Consider the following 22,502-nt stretch of genomic DNA (forward strand, 5'->3'; position numbering starts at 1 on the left):
TAAGAAGGATGGCAAAGTGAACATAAGTATATTTGATATACATGTTATTGATGTGTACTTTACTAGTGTTTATAGCAACCCCTCAGTATTTGATACTAGTTCAGTTGCTAAGATTAGTAACTCGAAACGGGAGTTGCAGAATAAACAGAGACTAGTTAAGGGTGAAGTGACGATGTGTGTTGGAAGTGGTTCCAAGATTGATATGATCATCACCGCACACTCCCTATACTTTCGGGATTAGTGTTGAACCTGAATAAGTGTTATTTGGTGTTTGCGTTAAGCATGAATATGATTTGATCATGTTTATTGTAATACGGTTATTCATTTAAGTAAGAGAATAAATTGTTGTTCAGTTTACATGAATAAAACCTTATATGGTTACACACCCAATGAAAATAGTTCGTTGGATCTCGATCATAGTGGTACACATAATCATAATATTGAAACCAAAAGATGCAAAGTTAATAATGATAGTGCAACTTATTTGTAGCACTGCCGTTTATGTCATATTGGTGTAAAGCGCATGAAGAAACTCCATGCTGATGGGATTTTGGAATCACTTGATTATGAATCACTTGATGCTTGGGAACCATGCCTCATGGGCAAGATGACTAAGACTCCGTTCTCCGGAGCGAGCAACTGACTTATTGGAAATAATACATACTGATGTATGCGGTCCGATGAGTGTTAAGGCTCACGGCAAGTATCGTTATTTTCTGAAATTCGTAGATGATTTGAGCAGATATGGGTATATCTACTTGATGAAACATAAGTCTGAAACATTTGAAAAGTTCAAAGAATTTCAGAGTGAAGTGGAAAATCATCGTAACAAGAAAATAAAGTTTCTACGATCTGATCGCGGAGACAAATATTTGAGTTACGAGTTTGGTCTTCAATTAAAACAATGTGGAATAGTTTCACAAACTCATGCCACATGGAACACCACAGCATAATGGTGTGTCCGAACATCATAACCGTACTTTGTTGGATATAGTGCAATCTATGATGTCTCTTACCGATCTACTACTATCGTTTTGGGGTTATGCATTAGAGACAGCTGCATTCACGTTAAAAGGGCACCATCTAAATCTGTTGAGACGACTCCGTATGAACTGTGGTTTGGCAAGAAACCAAAGTTGTCGTTTCTTAAAGTTTGGGATTGTGATGCTTATGTGAAAAAGCTTCAACCTGATAAGCTCAAACCCTAATCGGAGAAATGTGTCTTCATAGGATATCCAAAGGAGACTATTGGATACACCTTCTATCACAGATCCAAAGGCAAGACTTTTGTTGCTAAGTTCGGAAACTTTCTGGAGAAGGAGTTTCTCTCGAAAGAAGTGAGTGGGAGGAAAGTAGAACTTGACGAGGTAACTGTACCTGCTCCCTTATTGGAAAGTAGTGCATCACAGAAAACTGTTTCAGTGACACCTACACCAATTAGTGAGGAAGCTAATGATGATGATCATGTAACTTCAGATCAAGTTACTACCGAATCTCGCAGGTAAACCAGAGTGAGATCCACACCAGAGTGGTACGGTAATCCTGTTCTGGAAGTCATGTTACGAGACCATGACGAACTTCCGAACTATGAGGAAGCGATGATGAGCCCAGATTCCGCGAAATGGTTTGAGGCCATGAAATCTGAGATATGATCCATGTATGAGAACAAAGTATGGACTTTGATGGATTTGCCCGATGATCGGCAAGCCATAGAAAATAAATGGATCTTCAAGAGGAAGACGGACGCTGATAGTAGTGTTACTATCTACAAAGCTAGACTTGTCGAAAAAGGTTTTTGACAAAGTTCAAGGTGTTGACTACGATGAAATTTTCTCACTCGTAGCGATGCTTAAGTCTGTCCAAATCATGTTAGCAATTGCCGCATTTTTATGAAATATGGCAAATGGATAAAAAAACTACATTCCTTAATGGATTTAAAGAAGAGTTGTATATGATGCAACCAGAAGGTTTTGTCAATCCTAAAGGTGCTAACAAAATATGCAAGCCCCAGCGATCCATCTATGGACTGGTGCAAGCATCTCGGAGTTGGAATATACGCTTTGATAAGTTGATCAAAGCATATAGTTTTATACAAACTTGTGGTGAAGACTGTATTTACAACAAAGTGAGTGGGAGCACTACAGCATTTCTGATAAGTGTATGTGTATGACATATTGTTGATCGGAAATAATGTAGAATTATTCTGCAAGGCATAAAGGAGTGTTTGAAAGGATTTTTTCAAAGAAAACCTCAGTCAAGTTGCTTACATATTGAGCATCAAGATCTACAGAGATAGATCAAGACGCTTGATAAGTTTTTTTTTTCAATGAGTACATACCTTGACAAGATTTTGAAGTAGTTCAAAATGGAACAGTCAAAGAAAGAATTCTTGCCTGTGTTACAAGGTGTGAAATTGAGTAAGACTCAAAGCCCGACCACGGCAGAAAATAGAATGAGAATGAAAGTCATTCCCTATGCCTTGGCCATAGGTTCTATAAAGTATGCCATGCTGTGTACTAGACCTATTGTATACCCTACACTAATTTTGTCAAGGGAGTACAATAGTGATCTAGAAGTAGATCACTTGACAGCGGTCAAAGTTATCCTTAGTGGAATAAGGATATGTTTCCCGATTATGGAGGTGACAAAAGGTTCGTCGTAAAAGGGTTACGTCAATACAAGTTTTGGCACTAATCCGGATGACTCTTAGTCTACATCTGGATACATATTGAAAGTGGGAGCAATTAGGTAAAGTAGCTCCGTGTAGAGCATTGTAGACATAGAAAATTGCAAAATACTTATGGATCTGAATATGGCAGACCCGTTGACTAAACTTCTCTCACAGGCAAAACATGATCACACCTTAGTACTCTTTGGGTGTTAATCACATAGCAATGTGAACTAGATTACTGACTCTAGTAAACCCTTTGGGTGTTGGTCACATATCGATGTGAACTATGGGTGTTAACCACATAAAGATGTGAACTATTGATGTTAGATCACATGGCGATGTGAACTAGATTATTGACTCTAGTGCAAGTGGGATACTGAAGGAAATATGCCCTAGAGGCAATAATAAAGTTATTATTTATTTCCTTATATCATGATAAAAGTTTATTATTCATGCTATAATTGTATTAACCGGAAACATAATACATGTGTGAATACATAGACAAACAGAGTGTCACTAGTATGCCTCTACTTGACTAGCTCGTTAATCAAAGATGGTTATGTTTCCTAACCATGGACAAAGAATTGTTATTTGATTAACGGGATCACATCATTAGTTGAATGATCTGATTGACATGACCCATTCCATTAGCTTAGCACCCGATCATTTAGTATGTTGCTATTGCTTTCTTCATGACTTATACATGTTCCTATGACTATGAGATTATGCAACTCCCGTTTGCCGGAGGAACACTTTGTGTGCTACCAAACGTCACAACGTAATTGGGTGATTATAAAGGAGCTCTACAGGTGTCTCCAAAGGTACATGTTGGGTTGGCGTATTTCGAGATTAGGATTTGTCACTCCGATTGTCGGAGAGGTATCTCTGGGCCCTCTCGTTAATGCACATCACTTAAGCCTTGCAAGCATTGCAACTAATGAGTTAGTTGCGGGATGATGTATTACAGAACGAGTAAAGAGACTTGCCGGTAACGAGATTGAACTAGGTATTGGAATATCGACGATCGAATCTCGGGCAAGTAACATACCGATGACAAAGGGAACAACATATGTTGTTATGCGGTCTGACCGATAAAGATCTTCATAGAATATGTAGGAGCCAATATGGGCATCCAGGTCCCGCTATTGGTTATTGACCGGAGACATGTCTCGGTCATGTCTACATTGTTCTCGAACCCGTAGGGTCCGCACGCTTAAGGTTACGATGACAGTTATATTATGAGTTTATGCATTTTGATGTACCGAAGGTTGTTCGGAGTCCCGGATGTGATCACGGACATGACGAGGAGTCTCGAAATGGTCGAGACATAAAGATTGATATATTGGAAGCCTATGTTTGGATATCGGAAGTGTTCCGGGTGAAATCGGGATTTTACCGGAGTACCGGGAGGTTACCGGAACCCCCCGGGAGCTATATGGGCCATAGTGGGCCTTAGTGGAAAAGAGAAGAGGCAGCCCAACATGGGCCGCGCGCCCCTCCCCTCCCTTGGTCCGAATAGGACAAGGAGAGGGGGCCTGCCCCTCTCTCTCTTTTCCCCCCTCCGCGAATCCTATTCCAACTAGGATTGGGGGGGGGGGAATCCTACTCCCAGAGGGAGTAGGACTCTCCTGGCGTGCCTCTCCTAGGCCGGCCGCACCCCCCCTTAGTCCTTTATATACGGAGGCAGGGGCACCCCAGAAACACACAAGTTGATCCACGTGATCTTATTCTTAGCTGTGTGCGGTGCCCCCAGCCACCATAGTCCTCGATAATATTGTAGCGGTGCTTAGGCGAAGCCCTGCAGCAGTAGTACATCAAAATCGTCACCACGCCGTTGTGCTGACGGAACTCTTCCCCGACACTTTGCTGGATCGGAGTCCGGGGATCGTCATTGAGCTGAACGTGTGCTAAAACTTGGAGGTGCCGTAGTTTCGGTGCTTGATCGGTCGGGCCGTGAAGACGTACGACTACATCAGCTAAACGCTTTCGTTGTCGATCTACCGGGTATGTAGATCACACTCTCCCCTCATTGCTATGCATCACCATGATCTTGCGTGTGCTTAGGAATTTTTTTTAAATTACTACGAAACCCAACACCAATCACACCAACAGGGATTGTTGGATGTTCAAGCAGGCCGGCAAGTTAATTGCCGAAAACAAGGATAAGGGGTCACATAGCGATGACGAGGAGGAGCCCCAGCAGCCGCACACCGGAGGATAGAAAAGGTTTCCCCCACAAGTGCGGACGGTGAACATGATATACGCAACCCACATCCCCAAGAGGGAGCGGAAGCGTGCGCTCAGGGACGTATATGCGTTGGAGCCAGTCGCCCCAAAGTTCAACCCATGGTCCTCCTATCCGACCACTTTCGATCGCATGGACTACCCCACTAGTATCCGTCATGGCGGATTTGCTGCACTGGTTCTAGACCCAATCATTGACGGATTTCACCTCACTCAAGTCCTTATGGATGGCGGCAGCAGCCTGAACCTGCTTTATCAGGACACAATGCGCAAAATGGGTATCGACCCCTCAAGGATCAAACCCACAAAAACGACCTTTAAAGGTGTTATTCTAGGCGTAGAGGCCCATTGCATAGGCTCTACACTGGAAGTGGTCTTCGGATCCCCGGATAACTTCCGAAGCGCAGAGTTAATCTTCGATATAGTCCCGTTCCGCAGTGGTTATCATGCACTGCTCGGGCGAACCACATTTGCGAGATTCAGTGCGGTACCGCATTATGCATACCTCAAGCTCAAGATGCCAGGACCTCGTGGGGTTATTATAGTCAATGGAAACACAGAACGCTCTCTCCGAACGGAGGAGCACACTGCGGCCCTCGCAGCTGAAGCGCAAAGTAGCCTCTCAAGGCAATCCACTAGTTCGGCATTTCAAGACCCGGACACCTTCAAGCGCGCTCGGAGCAATCGGCAACTAGACCGCCTGGCCCGATCTGAGCTCGCGTAGCAATGCGGCCCCCACCCCAGCCCCAGCCAAGCGGCGAAACTCGTGCCACGCGTACATAATTACGCATTAAAAATACCATGGGCACAGGTGGGGAGGGGGGCACAACTGCGGCACGCCCCAAGACGCGGCTTAAACCGCACTAGGGGCTTCCCGTTTGGTTATTTTTCTCTTTTTTCAGGACCTTAATCTCTTGAAACACTGTCCGACAGCACTATTGCCGAACACATGATGCAACAACAAAGGAGGCAGAAAGCTGCGTCACACCACGGAATTCCCAGGTGGATTACAGTAACGAGCGAAATATTTGATTTAATGCTATTCATCAGCTTGCCATTGGAATGTACATAGTCCTACTCTTCGCTTATTTCACTATCTGTATCATTCTGCTTTAACGCACCTTTTTGAATAAAGAATGCATAACATTACGACTATTATTGCATTCATGTTTTATATATATGTGTTCATTAATGACGCCTTCAACCGTACACTTTGGTACGGCCGATACACCAGGGCTTAAGTACCCACAATATCGTGTGAGAAGTCCGAACACTTTCACAAGTGCGGCACCCCAAACTTATAGCATGATATGCATCAGCTCCGAATCATGTCTTTGGTCAAATGTTGGGTTTTCCCGGCTCCTATGTTTTGGTACCTTACGTTCCGCTCTATCGGCTAAGGTAGCGCTAGGAGAACTACTGCGATTGTGCCCCGGTTCTGCTGGGCTGAGCACCTCAGTAGAGAAAGCTAAAACTGACTGTCATGAGAAGGCGAGAGACTGGTCGCTGTTCGGCGAGGTTTCGAGTCCCTAAAGCCTTATGCCGCTTAGAGCGAGGGGCCGGCCCTGTCCGGCTTAAAGGCGTGTATCGCGCCCCGAATTCGGCCTGCCGAATACCAGGGGCTTCGCCGAAATTTAAAATTATAGAATTCTATGGCTAAGTGAGAGTGATAAAGCATTATTAGTCCGTTTGCCTTGTTCGTTGTGTTGAGCGCCTCCCTCGAAGGACCCAAAAATGGGAAAAAGAGTGCTCAGGTTTATCCCGAACACCCCAGCACTCGTGGCATGGGGGCAGAAGCCGGGGACTAGCCATCTCTCAGATTGGATAAACAGCCAAACAGAAGGTAATATTTTAAATTCAAACAAGCGTTGCATAGCGCATATGAAACAACTTTTCATAAATACAGGATAAAACAAGCAAGTCTCACTCAAATATTACATCTTTTGAACACTCGTCCACTATAAGACAGGCACCCGGCAGAACACCCTCGTAGTACATCTCGGGGTGGCGGTGCTCCTTACCCTCCGGCGGCCCTTCCTTGATCAGCTTCACAGCGTCTAGCTTGACCCACTACAATTTCACATGGGAGAAAGCCCGGCGTGCACCTTCAATGCAGACAGAACACTTGACGACCTCCAGCCGCAGGCAGGCATCCACAAGCCGCCTCACCATGCCGAAGAACCTGTTCGGAAGGGCGTTGCCAGGCCACAGCCGGACTATAAAGCCCTACATGGCCTGTTCGGCCGCCTTATGTAGCTCGACCATCTGCTTCAGCTGGTCACTCATTGGCACCGGGTGTTCAGCCTCAGTATACTGAGACCAGAACAGCTTCTCTGTTGAACTTCCATCCTCGGCCTGGTAAAATTTTGCGGCATCGGACACGCTGCGGGGCAAATCTTCGAATGCTCCTAGAGAGCTCCGGATTCGGGTAAGTAATCGGTAATTTACTTTTACATGCATGCTTTGCATATAGAATGCCTTACCCGCCGCTATCTTCTTCATTGCATTGATCTCCTGGAGGGCCTTTTGGGCTTCGGCCTTGGCACTTTTTGTGCTCTCGAGGGCCGCGGCAAGCTTAGACTCTCGCATCTTCGAGTCAAGCTCCAACGCCTCGTGCTTCGCCACGAGAGCCTGGAGCTCTTGCTGCACCTCGCCCACCCGAGCCTCATGCTTCTCTCGCTCTGTGCGCTCCTTGGCCGCTTTATCTTCGGCCTTGGACAGCGCTTGCTTTAGGGTCGCCACTTCGGTCGCGTCCCCTGGCAAATTCATGATAATCCTATCATTTTGCAATCTCATTCTTTTTATACATAACCACAGACTAGGTACTACTTACCTTTGTTCTCCTCGAGCTGCCTCTTGGTAAGGCCGAGCTCGTCCTGGGACCCTTTAAGGTCCTGCTTCAATACGGCGACCTCCGCAGTCAGTGCGGCGGACGCAAGCAGCGAAGCCTGCATAGGCATATTGACATACTCATATTAGACTCCTGCGATATTGTTTGATCCTCTATTCGGCTTTTCTTTGCGAACACCAAATAGAGCATCAGGGGCTACTGTCTATGCGGTAATATTTTTCCTATACTTTAAAACACTTACCTCAAAGCCTGTTAGAAGGCTAGCACAGGCTTCAGTCAATCCGCTCTTAGCGGACTGAACCTTCTGGATCACCGCACTCATAATAGTGCGGTGCTCCTCGTCGATGGAAGCGCTGCGAAGCGCTTCCAGCAGATTGTCCGGCGCCTCTGGATGGACAGAGGTCACCGGTGCAGGTGTCTTGCCCCCCGTAGAAGGGGGCCGCCTGCCCGAGTCCGGAACAACTGGAGGTTCCGGCGCGGTGTCCGGCTGAGGGCGGAGCTTGGAGCCCTCAGGGGCTTTGTCCCCTCTGCTCCCAGAGTCCGGGAGGCCGCCTTGAGGCGCCTCCGGGACTGTCTCCCCTCGACCTAGTGCTTCGTGAGACAGCACCGCAGCGTCGTCCGCATGATAAGGGGAGGTGGCGGTCGGAACTGGGTCGCTGTCCATATCCGACGAGCCTAGGGAGCCGTCCAATGATACATCGATACGGGCTCGGGGCGGCCTGCATAATCATATTTCGGCGTTAGGTGAAGTAGTGCGACAAAGGAATGCTATGAGTAACTCTGGTATCTGAATACTTACGATTTCCCCAGGGCCTTGGCCCTGGATAGCCACTCATCTTTGCCGTCTGCGGCGATGGTGGAACTGTCGGGAAGGAGAGTCCTTCCCTTCTTAGACCCTTCGTCCTCCCCAGTTGGGGCGGCCTTCCTTTTCTTGTCTCCCCCATCTGGAGGGGGAGCATTTTCTTCTGCCTCCTCGTCTTCGGGGGAGGATTGCACCGTAGAGTCCTTGGACGGTGAGTCCGATGACGCCTGGCACCGGGAACTCTTTCGGGTTCCCTTGGCCTTCTTGGTCTTCTCCGGCACCGTATAAGGAGCCAGAGTCAGCATCTTCGCCAAAAGGGCATCTGCTGGGCCTTCGGGCAAAGGAGCCGGACAGTCGATCTGTCCGACTGTCTCCTGCCAGTCCTGTCAAAGGTATGGGAGTTTAGATCCCACGCGGAGTCAAGCTATGAAAAACAAGTATCCTGTAAAAGGTAAAGCAGCTTACCGCGCTGGCTTGGCGCTATCCTCAGTAGTGGGAGGGGGGACCTCAGCGCTCTTGAACAACACCCTCCAGGCATCTTCAAGAGTTGTGTCGAAGAGCCTGTTCAGAGTTCGGTGCTGCGCCGGGTCGAACTCCCACAAGTTGAAGGCCCGTTGTTGGCACGGGAGGATCCGGCGGTTGAGCATGACCTGGACTACGTTGACAAGTTTGAGCTTCTTGTTTACCATGTTTTGAATACATGTTTGGAGTCCGGTCAGCTCTCCCGAACTACCCCAGGACAGGCCCTTCTCTTGCCAGGAGGTGAGCCGTGTGGGGAAGCCAGATCGGAACTCGGGGGCCGCCACCCATGTAGGGTCATGCGGCTCGGTGATGTAGAACCACCCCGACTACCACCCCTTTATGGTCTCCATGAAGGAGCCCTCGAGCCATGTGACGTTGGGCATATTGCCCACCATGGCGCCTCCGCACTCCGCCTGGCGGCCGCTCACTACCTTTGGCTTGACGTTAAACGTCTTCAGCCATAAGCCGAAGTGGGGCTTGATGCGGAGGAAGGCCTCGCACACGACGATGAACGCCGAGATGTTGAGGATGAAGTTCGGGGCTAGATCATCTAAATCCAGACCATAGTAGAACATGAGCCCACGGACGAATGGGTGGAGAGGAAATCCCAGTCCGCGGCGGAAATGGGTAAGGAACACTACCCTCTCATGGGGCCTGGGGGTGGGGATGAGCTGCCCCTCTTCTGGGAGCCGGTGCGCGATGTCGTCGGGCAAGTATCCGGCTCTCCTCAGCTTCTTGACGTGTCCCTCCGTGACAGAGGAGACCATCCACCTGCCTCCCGCTCTAGACATGGTTGGAGAAGGTTGAGGTGGGAAATGCGAACTTGGGCGCTGGAGCTCGAGTGTGCGAAGATGGACGAGCAAAGGAGGAAGAAGGTGTGGATGAAAAGGTAAATCCTCATCCCTTTATATGGGCAGACGAAACTATGCGTCCCCACTAGCCTGGTAAAACTCGCTTGTCTCCCAAGCGCCATAATTGATGGCGCGGTTGGATTACCCACACCCGTATTGATGAGAATCCCGTGATAAGGGGACACGATCTCTGTTTTGACAAGATGTGTCAAAAAACTGCCTCGCGTTATGTGTGGGGCTAGTTAAAGGAAACGGTTCGAATAATCACCGGGCCGTGACGTAATGTCATGTTGCCAAAACAAGTCAGCAAATTGGATTTGTGGAAATAGTATTCTCTCTATGGGGGTATGTGGAACTTATTTTGCAGGGTCGGACACTATCCTTATATTCAAAATTCTTCCGTGGTGTATTCGGAGGAGGAACCCGCCTTGCAATGCCGAAGACAACACTACGCGCCGGACTTTCAGGGGAGTTTCAGATTGACAATCAGAGGGCTCCGGACAAGCTGGTATTGCAAGTTAATCCGGATGCCTTTGTCATTCTCACCTTCTTTTAGCTGCAGGCTGTATCATTGACAATCAGGGGAGTTTGCTCCCGAACTCCTAGGGCTCGCCGTGTAGACACAGTTTTCCATAGCAAACAGAGCCTCTCTGCCATCAAGGTCCTTGCCAACGGTGATCTCCTGGTTAATCGGATAATTGAGTCCGAGAAACAGAGAGTGTGAACCAAGGCTGTTTACTCGCCTCCAACTAAAAAATCCTAAAGGCCCCAACAAGCTGGTATCCTGCTCATAGACGTAACAGCCACTGTCCGGATACTCACGTATTACACGGTGCTTGTATACAATGGGGTTTTTGCAATATAACTTTTCCGGCTCATGTGTCCGAATGATCATCAGTCTTTTGCCATCGTCTGATCGAGCGAGGAACCAGTTGTGCTTCCCTGTTTTTGGCAAAGGTGGTGTGATTATAAAGGGCAGTAACTGTAGGGACACTGCATCATATCAAAAAGGACATGCATTGTTAATGTAAGATCAGTATTGTTCAGAGTATGAGTAGGATAATGCAAGAAACAACATTGATATGTCCCTGTTGGAACTGGGAGGAAGATACAGGGAAATGTATACTGGGTTGGAAAATATAGAAGTGCCATGCATGGCTATACTCATGTTATCCCGCAATCGATTCTTCACAGGAAACTACCATGTCATGCATGTTATGTAATCATGTTCTGTCCTCACAAAAAAATTCTTCAAGGTAACTAAGAGACCATGCATTGTTATATACTCGTGTTTTGTGGGCAAAAATTTTGTGAGGATATTATTCTAGCCATTGATTGCTGAAGGGCGAATATAGGTATGTACACATGGTAAGCATTGCAGGATTTCACTACTTCCAAATATAGAGTTCTCCATATGCACATTTACTTCCCTAATGTATGGTTAGATGAAACCAACAGTGTGGTGCATGTTTCTACATCATGAAAATGAGGAAACCAACATGGCCATTGATACACACTCATATTTAGTAGTAGTATATAGATTACTGTAAATAAGGATAATATCCATATATTCCTAACCGTTTGATTATTCAGGGTACAAATTGGCCGTAATGACATGGTCACAATCGCATGAATTAACTCATTCCAATATAGCTGATTTACGGCGTCTCTAATACAGTGCCATAGTTCTACTCAAATTCTGCTCAAACAGAGATATGCCAATCATCACAAAAAGTTCAAACAGTGTCATGGCGTCATCATTAACATGAGAGGAAACAACTTACACGCGCCGTCCTAGCAATACGTGGTGCCATCTGCTTTGTCGATCGCGTAGATGATGCCATTGTGTTCAATAGCATCATAGAAGTGTGTATCAGCTTTGACGATGATCCATTGCGAGCCGAGTTGTCTCGAGCTAAAGAAGGCACCGGCGTAAAGATAGGCGAGTCCGTGGTCGAACAATGCAATTAGCTTGAAGTCTGCGTAATTCGCATGTCGTGTGGGCACTTGGCAGATTACAATCTTCTGCAAAACAAGGTCCGTCCAACTGATGTAGTAATCTAGATGACTTGGACTGCGATTGTAATACTCTATATAATCCAACGGAGGAAGGATAATCTCATGGGAGGTCTGGAAGTTCAGGAGCACCAACTTTTTACCGTCTTCTCTGAAGGCAGCCATCTAGTGGGAGTTCATGCCGACCCAGTACATACCTGCCAAGAAGTTTCGGGCGATGGTGATTGGATCGATGTCGAGGGAAATGATGTACGGTGACCCACTACATACCTGCAAAGAAGTTTCGGCTAATGGAGATCGGATTGAAGTCGAGGGGCATCATGCACGCCTCCGTATCATGGTGAGCCAATCTCGTAAGACCAGATAGCAACAAGCAGGGTGTCTTGAAAAGCTTAGGCCTCGCTTCGACGATGGCCGTGTGCATGTCCCTCGAGCATGCAGCCAGCCGCAGGGTGCTCAACATATCCATACACGAACAACAGAGGTCGAGGATGTCACTGGGGAGATTGCTCCAATCACGACTCATATGGATGCTGCGCGGTTCATGTTCGGCCATGGTGGAGTTTGGAAGGGGGCTTGATTTACGGGGGAGAAGGATGTCAGTGCTGGAGCGGCTAGCGAGGGAATATTGGTACTGGGGGAGGCGAGTGAGGCGACGGTACACGGGGGCACAATGAGATGGAGACGGAGAAGGAGATGGAGATGGAGTGGTGCTATGGGAGCGGAGAGGGAGACGAGGCGAGGCGCCAATGTGCTGTACAGCGGCGGTGACAGACTGCACTGTGCACAGGGTGAGGCTGACTTTGGTAACCCGAACACGCCGCCAGGACTAGTGTCAGGCGCAGGGTGTTGTCACTTCACTGTGAGGACCGGATGAATAGTATTTTGACCATCAAGTGTACCACAGTTGTACTACTACTACTACTACCAGTAGGTACATGAGTACTCCAGTATTGTATAGCATAAATAGGTCTCCCGTGCTAGCATGCCTGTTCACTTCATCGTTCAGGTATCATCCATATTGCGAGCAGAACCAAATTCTCATGCATGCCCAATCAACGCTCTGCCGTGATGCATGCAGTGGTCGTTCTGGTGCATCAAGGACGGCATGCAGATCGTTCCACACTTGAGAAGAGGAAAAATGGAAAGGTAGAACGCGGCAGCAGAGGAAGAGAACGCTGGCTAACGAGGCTGGGAGGGGATAGAGCAGGAAGTTAATGCTCCATGCCTAAAGGTTTTGGGAAAACCTGATTTTCATAAGGTGACTTATACTCACCTAAACAGAGGGAGTATTCCTTAACCAGATAATGTTGTGTCTCGCACTCACGTGCTCAAAAAAAACTATGACACATTTTTTATCTGTTTGCATAGGTCCCAGGATGGGCACGTACACGAACAGGTATGACTCATCAGTCTACCCGCATAGCCTTTTCGTTTAGTCTACCTAGCCATCTAATCAACTGCCTGCACGCCACTTCTCCCATTTACTTCTCCATCGGGAACCGATTCTCCTCAGCTTCTTCACCTCCCCTTCGTCTTCATTTGCATCCAAACCCCACTGCGTTCACATTGTTTTAACCTCTTTAAATAATCATCTACTACTTCAATTAGACTAGCCATCTAATACTAATTCTCCAAACCATAGCCCTCCGTTCTAGCAGTTCCAAATGGCGATAGAGATCGAGATGCAGGTTTTTAGTGTCCAACATGTCCTCGTGGAAGGCTCGATGTGCATAGTTGCCACCGTCACCGTCCACCCAAGGGTTGTTCGGCAGTGGATCAACAATGTATCCAACTCCCTCGAAAAGGTAGAGACGAGGGTCATCGGTCTCGACGCAGAGTACACGGAGCGTGCCCCTGGGAAGATCCAGTGCGCCGCCGTCCTTCAGCTGTGCTTCGAAGATGATGTTTTGGTGTACCACATCATACACTCGCCCTCCATACCAGGTGAGCTTCACGATTTCTTGTCTCGGGAGGACGTATACTTCTGTGGGGCAGCCATCGAAGGGGACAAACAGAAGCTGGAGCCGTACAAGCTTGATTTGAATAGCATCGTTGACCTACAAACCAGAATCAAAATTCCTGTATAAGTTTGTGATAAACAGACACCATCCCTATTCGACGTAGAAAATTTTGTGCTCGGTACAAATCTTCAGAAGGGCGAGGAGACGATGGCATTAAGGTCATCTGGATGGGAGAATTATCCCTTGACGTACGAGCGGATAAAATATGCTGCCCTCGATGCCCGTGTGAGTTTCGAGATAGCTGCAAGGTCCAAAGAGCTTGTTGTGAAGCCATCTCCCACAGAGAATGAGAACAAGAAGAAGAAGAAGAAGAAGAAGAAGAAGAAGAAGAAGAAGAAGAAGAAGAAGAAGAAGAAGAAGAAGAAGAAGAAGAAGAAGAAGAAAAGGCTGCACCAGCAGGAGGGCATTATGGATGGATGAACTATTTCCTCTCTTGTAAAAAGAATTATTCCCTCTCGGTTTATATTGATATAGATGGACTATTTCGATGGTGTTCATGTCTTTGGAACAGAGTAGTAGCGTGGGTCCGCTTGACTATAAGGAACTATTTATCCACATATATAGCTTTCTCTGCTACTCCTTCCAGTGATCAGTATGCAGTGCATGTGTCCGTAGACATGACATCTTGTCCATGGAAGTTCAACTACGGTGACCATCACGTTTCATCTCGCGATTCCCACGACGCCTCTCCAACCCACGGCACCGCGCCCCCCGATGTGCGCCTCACCCCTCTCGGCCGCACCGCCCCTATGCCTTTGTGTGCATGACATGTGGCCCACCTAAAATGCGGCGAGCATCAAGTTTCTACCACAGCCACCCACGATTCCCACGACGCCGCTCGAACCCATGAAACCACATGTCCCCCGACCTGTGGCTCACCCCTCTTGGCCCCACTGCCCCTCTGCCTATGGGAGCATTACATGTGGACCAGTCACCTATCGGGTCCACATGTTATTGACTCAAAGGTAGGTGTAGTAAGGCGCTGAAGCTCTGTCCCGACGGCCCTGAGAGGGAAATGCAACTCCTGCGCCAGGGCTTGTGGTGCTCCCGCAGCACGAACTCGTGCCAAACTCGAGATTTGTTTCTTTACTATACATACACGCAATGATTTAATGGACATTGTAATCTCAACATGTGATGGGGAGCTCTAAATTTGAATTTGAAACTTATAAAACGAAAAGATTCAAAACAAATAAACTGGGAGAGAGGGAGTATAGCGTAGGATGTGTCCCATACAAAATAAGTCCCCTGGTTTGTCACCACGCAGATGCGGTTAGAAAGGAGCACAGTGTCTTCCTACTCGTATGGCAACAAATCGGCCGCAGACAGCATGTTCCGCCTTTGACCGCGATGTGCAAGGTTCGTGCTATCTTATTCAATCTCACCGTGGTTCCATCGTACCAATTCATGCGGTGGCCCATTGCATGGCTGATCCCAATGTTGGTCAAAGGTTCTACAGGAACGGTTTCACCGTTGTAAATGTTGTGCAAATTGATGTTGGTACCCTTGCGTACATATGCAAGCCAATCTCCACTCGCACCGAGCCTAACCTGTGAAACAGTGGGCAGGGGGAGAATTAGGAAATGGACACAGAAGTAGTCTTTAGAATGCATTTACTACGTGATCAAACTCATCTTACCTGCTCACCGGAGGAAATCCGAGTGCCCCCCCAATGTCGGCATCTCAAGGGGCGTCAACTTGCAACTACGGCCACGCCGCGCTGGAGAGACCCCCAAGGAAACATCCTCGTGCATTCCACGGAACATCAAGAAGCATTTGAATGAGTAGTTTATCTTGTGAGAGAAAAGGATGAACGAGGGAAGGCCTCTAGAGATAGAGATGGACACTACTACTACCAATGTGCTGGCCCGTGCGTTGCAATGGATCCAAAGTAGTAGAATAGTACTTGTTCACGTGCTTGAAATATAAACACTCCAGTTTTGATATACATGTGTCAGCAGACATGACAGCTTGTCCATGGAAGTTGAACCACGGCGACCATCACGTTTCTTGTTTCTACCACTAAGCTACTGAAGTTCGGTCCCGTGGGCCCCGAGAGGGAAATGTAACTCCTGCGGCAGGCCTTGTGGTGCTCCCGCAGTACGAGCTCATGCCAAAACTAGAATTTGTTTCTTACTACTACCAACTAGTACTAGTAAGGTACACGTGCATTGCACGCATGAGATTCTGGTGGTTTGTGCATTAGGCTTCTACATGTGGAGCTTTCTGGATTCTAACATGTGGCAAAATCTGGTGGAATGTAAGGTTAGGCAAGTTTGATTAACATAGGCGAGTGTTTGATTCAAGCCACACCTTAGGCAACCACACTAAGGCCCCACATGACATACACACAAAAAATGTGGCAAGATTCCCTTAGGCTTGCCAACTTGTTTCTCTCGTTTTGAAGAACTAATAACTTTGCCTAAGCTTAGTTGTGGAAAAGTTAGGGTCTGTTTGATTCGTACAATTGAATTATGTAGAATATTTTCCTAAGGATTCATTTGTACTACGTTTCACAGGAATTCTAACATGCACTCCAACCTCTTGAAAGAAATCCTTTGTTTTTCATGTGACACAATCAAACAAACTCAAATCCTATAGGGATCCAATGAACATGCCATTCCAATCCTACTTTTTTCCTATTCCTGTGTTTCTGCAATCCTATGAATCAAAGAGGCCCTTAGTCATGAATTAAGTTCAACCATGGAGTCTTCTAGATTATACATGTGGCAGAATCTGGTGGATGATATCCAACGACCAGTAGTGCTCGGATTTGCCATCTTTGTACCGTCGGATTGGCTTCATCCAACGACCAACTTTCAAAGTTTTTCACACACTATGTAGGGGGTATAGATATAGATGTGTTGGTCCGTTGCAATGGATCCAAAGTATATATATATCTATTTAGTGGAGTGCACTCTAAACACATTATCTATTTATTTTTCTCTAACCTTACATAGCCATGCAACCAAGCCACATAAGCTTCATGGGTGCCCCCCCACATCATATTATTCATACTACGTTGATTGAAAAATAGATAAATCACCCAAAACAAGATCTTCCCGTTTTTTGTTCTTACGATTTTGTGCCGTGCACGTACCTACTAGTGGTATAGTGGTAGTACTAGTAATATAGTATTAGGAGTACAAACTTGGTACTAGTAGGAGTAGTGCTAGTACGGAATGCTCCTACTCTATCAACGAGCCCCGTCTGACACCAAATTTCTTGGTTTCCGTGCTACAGCTAGATCTTCCCCTTGTTTCTTTTTCCATCCCGGCGGCGGGCGGGGTGTCAGTTTTCTCAACGGCGGTCCCACATGAAAGTGAAAATGCTAGGCAACACACCATCCCTAAGCCATGTGTCGTGCCGGACGGGCCGTGTTGTACTCCCGATTCCCGGGCGTGTGGGGGTGCGACGCGCACGCGACAGGCCTTTTCCTTTTACCAGCAATGTGCTCGTGCGTTGCGACAGATCCAAAGTAGTAGAATAGTATTATTTGTGCACAAATTCTAAAGAAATCACTATTGTTTTGATATACTCCTAATATATTACTCCCTCCGTACCTAAATATTTGTCTTTTTTGAGATTTCAAATGGACTATCACATACGGATTATATAGACATATTCTAGTGTTTCTAGCAAGATGCCCGCGCGTTGCACGAAGTTGATGGAAAAGGTAAGCACAACTTATAAATTGACGGATGGAGTACTAGTTACAGTGATGCATATAATTAAGCAAAGGGATCGCACATGTCGGTATTGACTGGAACGAGAATGCAACAGCACAGAATTAAGGCCACGATGATGTGATCGCAGTGGTGGTTACAGAAGGCAAGAACAAAGATGGATCCACGAACATACGACCTCCTCCTCCTCAACTTAGTGCGCCGGGCCACCGACCGGCGGCTAAGGAGCGGCGGCTTTTGTGGCGAGGTCGAGGTGCTTCTCAGCAAAGGCATCCAAGGCTTCCAGCCGGTTGAGGAAGGCCAACGTCGTAGAGTCCTCACTGGCCTTGTAGATACCTATGTACACGATTTCCTCGTACATGTGGATGTGTAGGTTGACGAATTCTTGCAGGGCGAGGCGCCTTGCGGCGAGCGCGACCTCCAGGTGGACATTCTTCGTGGCGTCGGCGGGCAGTCGCAGGGCCACCAGTGCTTGAAAGAGGTTCCGGCCATGGAGGCCGATTAGGGTGGCAAGCAATGAGGAGCCCGGGCGCGCGGGCTGGAGGAGTACGGCGATGTCGTCCGCGAGCTTCTTGAGGATGGTGAACTTGTTGCTGGTGGCAACAATCATCTGGTCCAACTGAGAGTCGTAGTTGGCGTCGAAGGCGGCCATCCACCAGCCGGTCTCCAACACCGCCTGGAGACGATCCTCGGCGCCATGCCGCAGGCCGGCGTCGTGGACCATCTGGCGCAGCCGCTGGCCGCTGACGACCATCGCTACCATGGGTCTGGAGTGAGCTCTTTTGCGCTTAGTGTAGGTGCTTAGGCAAATGCTTAGGTGCGTACGATGTGGTAGATGCATTGGAATGGAGGGGCGCCTTTCTATGAGGGCAATGAGGGCAAACTGCGTTGCATTCACATCGTGCAGCCTCTTTTCCCGGACCTCCTCCCATTACTTACCTCATGCATTAACTGAAGAAGGATGCATTGGCCGTTCAACATATCGGGAACCGCTACTCCCTCCCTCGTCTGCATTAAAGCCGTATCGGGAACTGCGCCGTCCGTTGTCAAATCGAATAATCCCTCAGTCTAGGTGAGTATTAAGTCATCTTACGAAAACGAAATAGTAAACACATAGGCGTGGTGCATTAACTCTCACGTTGTTTCTTATTTTTTGACATAAATAGAGGAATCAACCAAGAAGAGATGTGGGGCTTGTATGCTTTTAATGACTTGAGACTATCAAACATGACATGCAGTGGTCAGTTCGTTGCACAAGAACAAATACAACCCACGTCAGCACACACGCATCTTATATAGCATCACATCCAATGGCTATAAAAGATGAATGAGACCAAATTATATCTCATCTAGATGAGTTCTTGCAAAACTGTATTAATAATACTTAGTACTCCTCTGCCATGTATCATATATTAGTATCATGTAGTACTTTATTTATTGCCATGTATGACACATAGTACTCAACTCTCTCTCTTTCTTCATTTAATTCTATGACACCTCATCAAAATTGCTAAGGCTAGTACCATTACAACCAGCCTTAGCAAATACTAAACATTAAGTTCTCTCGTTTTCCTCTCCACCTTGGTCACCTAGACGGAGGGAGTATACTATGCGGGCTTTTCCTGCGCGCTAGGCGAGGTAGTTCCGCCTAGTCGGTTCGACAGAGACGTGAGAAGACGAGGGAGTAGGCTGCTGCAAACGTAGGGCTGTGTGATTTGACAGCGAGTTACTGCTGGACACGTGGGGCCTCGTGATTTGACTTGCCATTATCATTTTAACTGCGGCGCTACGACTGGCGTGAGTCTCCCGATTCCTGACCACCTCCATATAGGTGCCTCTCCCAATGCTCCACCATGTAGTAGAGGCTGGCTCTTGCATGAGAGCCCACTTCTCCACTTTTTGCTTGCCTCTCTTTCCTCCACATATGCAAAAATGCCATGTAAAGCGTACTATTGTACTTACTTGCTCCTACAGGTGCTTAAGCTTGCCACATAGGCATAAAGTCTGATGTGGCAAGTTAATCAAGAAGAGAGAGACTAGTTTGGTGACCCAAGGAAGAAACGGTGCTAAGCGCGTGTACCTAGGTGAAAAGACAATTTTGAGTCTATAGCTAATTAAATGAAGCAAACTTAGCAACACCATTTCATTGGAAGAGGTCACTCCTTGGCAAATGCAATAAATACTAGTACTCACTGTGTCCCATAATATAAGAACATTTTTGGCACTACACTAGTGTCAAAAACGTTCTTATATTATGGGACGGAGGGAGTACGAAGAAAGAGATAGAGGGAAGTAAAAAAAATACACTTATAGCCAACCTTATAGACAAAACCTTGTTGTAGTATGAGTGACTAAGTGATGACTATGTATGACATGCCAACATCAGATAGCCCAACGCACCATGTTAAATCTCCAAGGACGTGACCGCACGAGCAACACGACGGTCGTGGTAGGCGCGACCACGATACGGGCTGCTGGCAGCCCTTGGATCTGAGATTAACCGGTCGCATGCTAAGTTGCTGAAAATTTGCAGAATTAACCTCCAGGATAGGATATTCACCCATAGGTCTAGAATCACGCCATGCAACCGTTCGATCTCAGATCCAAGGGCTCTCGGAAGCCCGTGTCATGGGAGAATGGAGAGCCACTACCCTGCGGTTCGCACGCTGGCAGTTCGCTCCTACTTGTCCCCGCACGTCCTTCAATACTACGGTGGTTCGCTCCTAGTCATCCCGTCCATTCACATTATGGTAGTTCCACTAATCCTAACCCTCCTCCCAAATCCATGGCGTCCCAAATCTCCCCGATCGGCGGTGAGTACAAGGTTAGAACCATCACCGGTGATGAGTTCGACGTCATCTACACCCGTGCTTCCGCGACGGTGAAAGGATGCCTTTCTCGCTTCAAACGCATGTTCGAAGACTCAGATGATGAGTGGGTCGCTGGGCTAGATGTTGAGTACACCATAGTCCTGGGACAAGAGAAGGATCTAAAGGACGAAGAGAGGAAGAAGCCCGCCGTGATCCAGGTTTGCGTGCATGACTTATGCTTGGTCTACCACATATGCCATGCCAATGTTGAGTGCCAGCATTTTAAGGACTTCCTCGAGAGCAACCTAGTCAAATTCGTTACTATAGACTTTGGTAACGACAAAGAAGTCCTGGGTCGGATAGGCCTCGTTGTAGGCAACACCTTCGACCTCCAGAAGAATCGGCTGGTGTCCTCTCGTCAGCCTTCAATGTTGACCCTGGCAGGAGCCATGGTTCATCCTTCGTATGGTAAACTGGAGATATCTCCATACACGTTTCATCGTCATGCATGGCAGCGGAATGTACTAGATATAGACCACATCCACTACGCTGCAATGGATGGCTACCTTTGCTTCAATATCTACAAGGGTTGGATGAAGAGCAACAGCCAAGTGTGCGGTTCAAGCAAAGAAGTATCAGCCAAGAGGAAGAGGGACAAGGACGAAGTCGAGGACGTGGACGAGGACTCCGAGTAAGGTGGTAGTGTCGTTGCTCATGGTGGTTCTAATGCAGTGTCTACCGGAATAGTTGCAAAGTTTAATTTCAGGTGTGCTTAATTTAATTTGAGGGATGTGTTGTGCTGAGCCCCCAGCAGAACTATGTTATGTTTCTTCTTGTTACTTTAACTCTTCAGTACGTACATACTAGTATTTCTTACATTTCATCTTTTAGTTGGTATAGTACTACCACTCATTTCTTCACATTATATACGTACAATATATATGGCCAACATCATATAGCGAGCAGTTTAGTTGTCAAAGAATTCCATGGTGCTTAGTTTTGTCAAAGAATTCCAGGGTGCTTAGTTTTATTTGAGGGGTGGGTTGTGCACTTGTGCTGGACACCATTATTGTGACAAGCCTTTTTAATAGTACTATATGCATAATTTGGCGACGAGCGCTCTCTATATGTACCACCTTTTTTTAATTTCAAGTTTTGCTCCATGGCGCAATCGATCGATACTACTACTGTACAAAAGTGGAGTATATACATTTTTTAAAAGGCTAGAGGGCGGGGCAGTCTAGCTCGGTCGGTTTCACGAGAGGCGAGGGCCTTTGTGATTTGACGGCTCATTACTGCTGTCAAATTGAATAGTATTGCGCCGCCCGCTGCACGCCCGACGCCTCCATTAAACCCCTCCGTTAAACCCGCATGCAAACAGAGAATCCTACTCCGGCCACACGTCCGTTCATGAGCGGGCCGGAATTAAAGGCAACACCGGCCGAGCTCCTCCCGTCCGCCCTCAGTTTAAACGAGGCCAGACGCCGGCCAAGCTCCTACCGTTCACCCTCTATTTACACGAGGCCAGACAGACAGCGGGCAAGAATCGCACACCTCCGCCGCCCCCCATCTCCTCCTTTACCACTTTCTCCACTCTTCCGATGGCTTCCGATGAGCCGTTCTCCGGCATATTACCCGGCTAGGTGGCCCGTCGAGCCCTCCGGATACGGGCAAGGCCACTCGGTGCTTCACCAACCTTGCTTGGCCCGACGGAGCCAGTTGCCATCCCAAGCAGGCGCGTGGTTCAGCAACTCGCTGCTCCTGTTCAGCTCGATGAGGAGTGGCGAGTTGCTCCACGCCGGCACGATGGCGAGCATGCCGGTACGGGCACCGTCGCTGCCGCGTCGTACCGCGCCACCAGTGTCTGCGGTGGCCGTGCCTCCCGTGTCTGTGGGCGCACCTCCCGTGCCTGCGGCAGCGTCATGCAGGCAGAGACAGAAGCCGGGTGCATGGAGAGCGACGAGTCGGTGACCAGCTTCTCCGTCTCCGCCACCATTCAGGTGGTTTCTTTGCTGCTTTGTCTCT

The sequence above is a fragment of the Triticum urartu genome, chromosome 1 (assembly GCF_003073215.2).
Source record: "Triticum urartu cultivar G1812 chromosome 1, Tu2.1, whole genome shotgun sequence".
Lineage (NCBI taxonomy): Eukaryota > Viridiplantae > Streptophyta > Magnoliopsida > Poales > Poaceae > Triticum > Triticum urartu.